Source organism: Vipera ursinii (assembly GCF_947247035.1).
Source record: "Vipera ursinii genome assembly, chromosome: 1".
Classification (NCBI taxonomy): domain Eukaryota; kingdom Metazoa; phylum Chordata; class Lepidosauria; order Squamata; family Viperidae; genus Vipera; species Vipera ursinii.
In genome coordinates, this window is record NC_139512.1 from 201430108 (window position 1) to 201437812 (window position 7705).

The 7705-nt window shown below is 39.9% G+C and overlaps 1 long non-coding RNA gene across 1 annotated transcript; it reads right to left on the reverse strand.

Moving 5' to 3' along the window:
- Positions 1-506: 506 nt before the first annotated feature.
- On the reverse strand, positions 507-6789 carry LOC310644746. Its single transcript, XR_014493368.1, has 4 exons — positions 6484-6789; positions 3974-4048; positions 2948-2996; positions 507-608 (listed from the first exon to the last, which is right to left on the reverse strand). It is a non-coding gene; the product is annotated as an uncharacterized lncRNA (long non-coding RNA).
- Positions 6790-7705: the final 916 nt, after the last annotated feature.

A 7705-nucleotide genomic window follows, 5' to 3' on the forward strand; every position in this document is an offset into this window, starting at 1 on the left:
CGGTAAGCTTCCACCTTGTCATCATGAATAAGGCCCACTACTGTTGTATCATCTGCAAACTTCACAATATGGTTGGTGGCAAACCTAGCACAACAGTCATAGGGCAACATGGTGAGCAGCAGCAGACTTAGGACGCAGCCCTGAGGAGAACCTGTGCTCAAGAAAATGGTATTAGAGGTATTTGTTCCAACTCGCACATATTGGGGCCTGTTGGTAAGAAAATTAATAATTTAGTTGCACAAAGGAGTGTTTAAGTCTAAAAGGCGCAGTTTGTCTACTAAATGCTGGGGAACGATTGTATTAAACACAGAACTGAAGTTGACAAACAACAAATGCATGTGAGTATTTCTTTCCTCTAAGTGCTTCAAGCTTAGATGGAGAACGGAAGAAATAGCATCCTCCGTAGAGCAATTTGGTCGGTAGGCAAACTGAAGCAGGTCAAATGCTGGTGGTAATGTACAGTAATGTCCTTTATCAGATTTTCAAAGCATTCCATAATGGCGGATGTCAGTGCAACCGGGCGGTAATCATTGAGGCCTGTAATTGTGGACTTTTTTTTTCACTGGCAAGATGATGACTGTCTTAAAACTCAATGGGACCACTGCCTGCTGCAATGAGAGATTGAAAAAATCCGTGAGAACACAAGCGAGCTCATCTGCGCATTCCCTAAGGACACGTCCAAGGATGTTATCCGAGCCTGCTGCTTTCCGAATGTTAACTTTCTTCAGTGTTTTCTGGACAGAGGTGACATCAAAGCTTAGCACTTGCTCGTCAGGATGGGGCACAGCTTTCCTAGCAGGAGTGCTATTTGATGCCTCAAATCTACCCAAAAAATGTATTCAGTTTGTTTAGGAAGTCTGTGTTGTCCTTGCATCCTGCAACCGTATCGTGATTCTTTTTGCACTCCTGGCAATGAGGTGGGTGTGGCTTCGGTATGATGAAACCGGCCCATGGTCCAGCAGTTTGACACCCCTGCTCTAGACAATTCAGTCCTTCCTCTCCTTCTTAAGCGCTATAGAAGCATTACAAGACTGCTTTGAGTGCACAGATTGGGGCATGTTTAAGGAAGCAGCTACTGATAACCAACATACAAATGTTGAGGACTATACCACCACAGTGTCTGCATATATCCAAAAGTGCATAGAAGATGTCTGTGTCCTGAAAAGGATTGTTCGTGAGGGTGAATGAAAAACCGTGGCTGACTTATGAGGTCTGCAAGTTGCTAAAAGCACGGAATGTGGCTTTTAAATCTGGTGACTTGCTGGCACTTAGAACAGCCAGTGCAAATCTGAAAAGCGCCATAAAAGGTGCAAAGCAAGCCCATCGCCAGAAAATTCAGAACTTTTTCAGGACCCAACAAACGCCAGGCAAATGTGGCAAGGGATCCAGGCCATTACGGATTACAAGGTAAACTAGACAGGAAACAGACTAAATGAGCTAATTGTACTTTATTTTTAGGCTACAAGCCTCAAGGTACAAACTTCCTGTCATCACTTTTAACCACTGGAACAATTAGGCCAGGTCCTTCCTAAGTTTCTTTCTCTGATTGTTTATCCACTGGGGGCTCCTGACTTTCTTTTCTGATTGTTCCTACTCAACATCTCCTCCCTTCATTCCCCAAGGTTATCCACTCGTAGCACTGCACTTTTTTGTGTATCTGTGTATCGAGACAATATGAATGTGAATTAATAAAAACAATCCTGAAGTATAAAAATAGAAGGTACCCTTTTCACCTCATTTTATAAACAAGCAGCTACAACCTTTGATTTCATGAGGATTAAAAATGGAAAGCAGCCACACTGTAGTTGATGATTTCAATAGCAGTAGTTATAAACAGAATTATAGTTTCCCAAATATGGATGGCGACTTGGAATATAACTTTCCAAATATAAATGGTGGCAACCTGGACACTAGCAGAATTTGATACATGACCCTAAATTCCTTTAACTGGGGCCACTAGAAAAGAGAGTATTGTCATGATTTTGTCAGCCATAACATTGTATTGCCAAACAGCAAAGTGGTTTGGGCCACACTCCTTGCCTCACCTTTTGCATTTCAAATTTATTCATTGGTAATACCTTTGTGATGTTTGTTCATTTTAAACCAGCTAGCAAAAATTCATAGCTTATCTTGATGCAGAGGGAATGGATATTGAAGTAAGCCATACAATTATGAAAATATTGTCAAAGGTATGCAATATTTTGTCAGGCTACATGAATGAAGAAGTTATCTCCCTGGTCACATACTGTAGTAATTTTCCATGGTAAGTATTCGGAACCCTATCAACACATTTGTAAAAACTTTTGTCTCTACAGGAGAAGAGTTTAGTCTTTGCTAGTTAAAGAACAACACAAAACTTGGTGGGAATTGAATGAGAGAATGGACCCACAACAACCCAGCTCTTCTCCTTCAAACTGTCAGAGTCCATAGTAAAATCTTTTCAGGTCTGCCCTAACATCTCAACAGCTGAGCAGAAACCAATCCATACAGTTTCTGAGTCCCAGGAGCGAGGTGATATAGATTACAAATATGATCACTGAACCATGTGGTTGGTCAAGTGGAAGTAACAGGATATGTATTGGCCATTGGTTTTAGTTACCATTCAAGGTTACAACAGTGCTGAAAAAAACACCAATTTTCAATTAGTCCTCGCACGTACAACTGTCATATTATCCCTGTAGTCATGAGATCAAAATTCAAGTGCTTCACAACCAGCATATTTTTACAATGGTTGCAGTGACACAGGGTCATATGACTGACATTTGCAACTTTCTCAATTGGTTTCCAACAAGCAAAGTCACCATGATTCACTTCAATGACCCCCAGTGTGTTTCAATAATAGCTACAGCAAAAAAAGGTCTTAAAATCAAGTGAGATTCACTTAACAATTACTTTGCTGAGTGATGGAAGTTCCAAGAGCAATTGTAGTTGTTAAGGTGAGGATTACCTGCACATGTCTTCTCAGTAGACTATCCCCTCCAAGCATCTAGAGAACGCTAGCCAATCAGAATGAGGGAAGAAAATTGATGAATGCTAGATACCTTCTGTGTTAAGTGCATCATTTGAGACATTTGAAATTACACAAAAGTTTTTTATGGCTACAAAAGAATCAGCTGTAAGGCTTGGTTTTTTTTTCCAAGAGAATATCATGCCATACATGACTAAGAAAGCCTACAGAAGATGAGACAGGTATTGATGGAAAAGAGCAGTTTTCTATTGAAATAGAACTTGATGAGTAGAGAATTATATAATTAAATTGATTTCAAAGCACTGTTACTGAGCCTAGAATCAAGAAGGTTACACTCGATCAGAGACCTGTTATTGTACCATCCAAAGTATCATCTTGTACTTTGTCTTTCATTAATAAATAGATATTAGAAGAAGAACGTAGACTTTGCTGAATTCTAAATGAACCAGAGAAACTTTATATATATTTTTTATTTTAATTCCATTTATATCCCGCCCTTCTCCGAAGACTCAGGGCGGCTTACAAGCTTAGCAGTAGCCTTCATTCTATGTATATGCCTGCTTATTAGGGCTTTCACACACACACCCCAAGCGGCATTATTTCAAAGTCAGCTTAATTGCCCCCAACAATCTGGGTCCTCATTTTACCTACCTCGGAAGGACGGAAGGCTGAGTCAACCTTGAGCCTGGTGGGACGCGAACCTGCACTAATTGCAGGCAGCTGGTGTTACTTAAGGAGGCATTAGCCCACTGCTCCACCAAGGCTCTATTATCTTCAAAGATAATAAGCTGTTATCAAAACTGCCAACTTTTCTCAGAGAAAAATTTTGGTTTTAGAATTTTGTGATATCATTTTAGAGTGGTTTTTGCTATTTCTTCCAAACCAGTGTACAAGATGACTGTTTCCTTGTGTCTCACCATCCATTTTTCCTAGCTATTATTTTGACTCATACTAAATAGCTCATTCAATTAAAAAGAATATAAAAAATGCATTTTGCCATCTTACGTTGGACTCTTCTTCCAAAAGGATCAAATCTGAAATGAAGTATTTGGTCTTTCACATTTCCGCCATCCCAGCTTCCTGGAATAAAACAGAATGCATGTTTAATTTGATCGACATTCTGCCTTTTTTTCTGAGGAGCTGAAGACAAGCATACATAATGCTCCCACTATCTATTTTCTCCAATAACAACAATAATCCTGTGAGGTCGGTTGAGTGTAAGAGTGTGATTTGCCCAAAGTCACTTCAATGAGCTTCTGTGGCTAAGGATGGACTAGATTCTGCCTTTTCCTGATTTCCAACATCTTAACCTATTTCTATTTGAGCAGTCTGACCTGGTCTGATGGGGTAGGGTTGGGGTTTTAATACATCTTAATTATTGTTTTAACCTTGGGCATTTATTTAATCGCTTTTAACTTTTGTATCCTGTTTTTGTATTTATTGCCCTGTACACCGCCCTGAGTCCTTCGGGAGAAGGGCGGTATAAAAATATAATAAATAAATAAATAAACCACTACACCAGGGGTGTCAAACTCAATTTCATCGAGGGCCACATCAGCATTGCGGTTGCCCTCAGGGGGCCAGTGTGGGCGTGGCCTACTGGGTGGGCGTGGCCTACTGGGTGGGCATGGCTACAGTGTGTGTGGCCTACTGGGTGGGTGTGGCCAGCTCTACATCGTTCACATCAAGGGTGCCTATGGGGACCTGGGCAGGAGTGGGACAGATCTGAGGGTCTCTGGCAGGAGGAGGGTCTCTGGGCCAGGGCCAAGGCAGTGGGGGCCGTTCCCTCACTGTTTCCAGGATGGCTTCGCGGGCCACGTGAAACCACTTCGTGGGCCGGATCCGGCCCCCGGGCCTTGTGTTTGACATGTCTGCACTACACCATACTGGCTATGTTAAAATGTAGGTGGGTCTGCCAATGTTTACAAAATCAGCAAAGAACTCCATAGAATCTTAAAAAGATTAGTGCACATAATGCAAAGTACTTTGGCTCAAGACACCCTCCAGTGGGCAAACTGATACCCTGAATATGCTGCTTTCCAGTCTAAGAAAATAAAATTCTTGAGGCCACTGATTCAGTCAGACCTATGAACTTCGAAGTCCTGTGTGCTTTCAATAGGTAGGCATGTGCTTCAAATCCATTGGTATCAGAAGGAGATATTTTGATTATTATTGAAATAGTTTTTTAATTAACCTTAAAAAAAACAGGACCTAGATTTGTTAGGCTGGTGTTCAGCTTGGCACAATCGTATAAATGCCTAGAGAGCTAACTCAAAAGTAGTTAAGTTTCCTTTGAAAATGAATTATGATCCTTTAATGAGTTCCCCCCCCCTCCCCTGGGCAAAATTTCCACTTGGAAAAGAATTGGGGATGAGAGAAAGAAGAAACAAGTGATGCACGCCATATGGAACTTTATTTTAAGGTTGCAATGGTGTTAATTAAATCAGAGGAAGGGTGAAAGAGGTGAATATTCTATCTGGCCTATAAAGTGGTGGAAGAGTACTCTGGACAGGGGAAGAAACAAAAGTTGTTGATTTACTCTGCCTGAACTTTAATAGTTGTAAGGGAAGGCTAGGTGAACCATTTAGTGCCAACTCAATCAGGAGGGGTCATCTTGTCAGTAAATGGCAATGTTTGTATCTTTACATATGGAACAAGCACCACAGATGAAGAAGATGTGCAAAGATACTGCCTGCCCCTTGTAAAGCACCCAGCACGGGTGAACTGCAGACAGGCTACTGCCTGCCTGAACTGATTGGTGAGGATTGATGATAAGATGAACTTCAACTTTTTAACCACACTCCACCAACGGGGAGATTGAAAGAGGGGTGGTGGCTAGGAATTACTCCATTCTCTCCTGTCACTTCTGCAAGCCATGTTGAAGGAAGGAAGGAAGGAAGGAAGGAAGGAAGGAAGGAAGGAAGGAAGGAAGGAAGGAAGGACGGACTACTCTTTTTTTTTATCAAATACAATATTTCACTTGATGGAGATAATGGCTACAGTAGGATTTATCACATCTTAAAAAATATGGCTCCTAGCTTTTTAGTTAGATGATTCATATTTCAGTGTGGTAATCATTGTTTATATACATTTCAAAATTTTAAGAAAGTATTTTTGACCTTTATGGCTGGACTTTCAGCATTGTACTTAGGCCCATCTTCCTCAACATGGTGCCTTTCGAAAGTGTTGGACTACAAACGCCAGTATTCCCAATAAGCATCTTCAATTATAGTTTTTGGGAATTTTAACCAAAAAACTTTGAAGACCATCATATTAAGGTAGACTACCTGTTGACTACAAGCTACGCTGTTCTCTATTCTCTATCCTGAAAAGTTTGATTTAGGCAAGAGTTTCCATTACATTACTTCAATATACCTCCATATATATGCAGTTTATTTTGACTCACACTTTTATTAGAATTTTAATTTTTATCTTGACATTTTTGTGTAATCTACAAAGTTAATAGATGAGCAGAGCTAGAGATTATCAGGCTTTAGAAATTCTATTTTAATTACCTGTTTGTTTCTACAGCAGTGTGCATACCTGTGAAGTTCATTACTTCAGAAGAATATTAACTGCATCTCTCTTTTTTCACTTTGGAACTCACCATGTTTTCTTTCTTTTTTTAAATTTCAGTTTAAATTTTTTCAGTTGGCTCCTAAAAAGGTTAGTGATCTAAGTATAATAGGAGGAAAAGACATAACAAAAGTTTACTGTAAAGTACAGCCATTACTACAACAGTTATGAAATAAAAAGAACACTATCTTCCAAAGAATGTGGAGATTTATCTGTCTAAATCAAATGCCTAACCTGTGACTCTGTTTCACACAGCTACTGCTCTTTCCCCCTCTGTGTTGTTGAGGCATTGCAAATGCAACTTGCTGGCTTGTCAAGTCCACCCCCCCCCCCGCCTCCCCAGGCACATACATACCTTAAGAGGAGAAGCAAATACTGGATTCTTTCCCACAGCCTTAAAGCTGCTAGCAATTTGCATGAAATTGAGCAGACTGTAATAACGGCAAAGCAGGAATCAATGAAAAATTGTGAGGATATATATCTACAACCAGACATATTGTGACATACAGCAATCTGACAGTGACATCTCTTCCAGTGATAATGGCAGCTCTTCCAGCACCATTAAATCCAGCAATAGCGGTGGTCTGTTCTATAAATGATAGCTAGCTTTCAGCTGATATGCAGCTGATGCGATAATGTCCATCAATTTGCATGATGGCATAGACAGCCAGAATTAATTGTGCATGTTTTGTGAACTAAGTAGTTGAGCTAAGTAACTTGATTTCTTGGTTGTTGTTTTTTTAAAAAAAAGTTGTGTTCCTGGGGAAATGTGACAAACAATCCACACAATTTTGAGTGTCAATTGATCAAATGGAAGCAACAAAGAAATGTATGCTATTATATACCGTCCAGATAAAGAGGCAGGCACTTCTAAATATGTCTGGAAAAGATTGAAGTTAGAAAAGTACATAAAAAGAGGCAACTCAGATTTTGAGAGATATGAATTTTTCCTGGAACAATAAGGTTGTTAGTTCACTTTCAGCCATAGATTTTCAACTGCATTCTGAGCCAAAGGAAAAGCATCATTAAAATAAAGCCCAGTGAAATGTCCAAACAGCATATGGAATTTATCACACATAAGATTTAATGCTCCTTGAGACCCCAAACCAACAACATTTTGTAGCTTTGTAAATGATAACAAAAAATAATTGGCTGATGAAT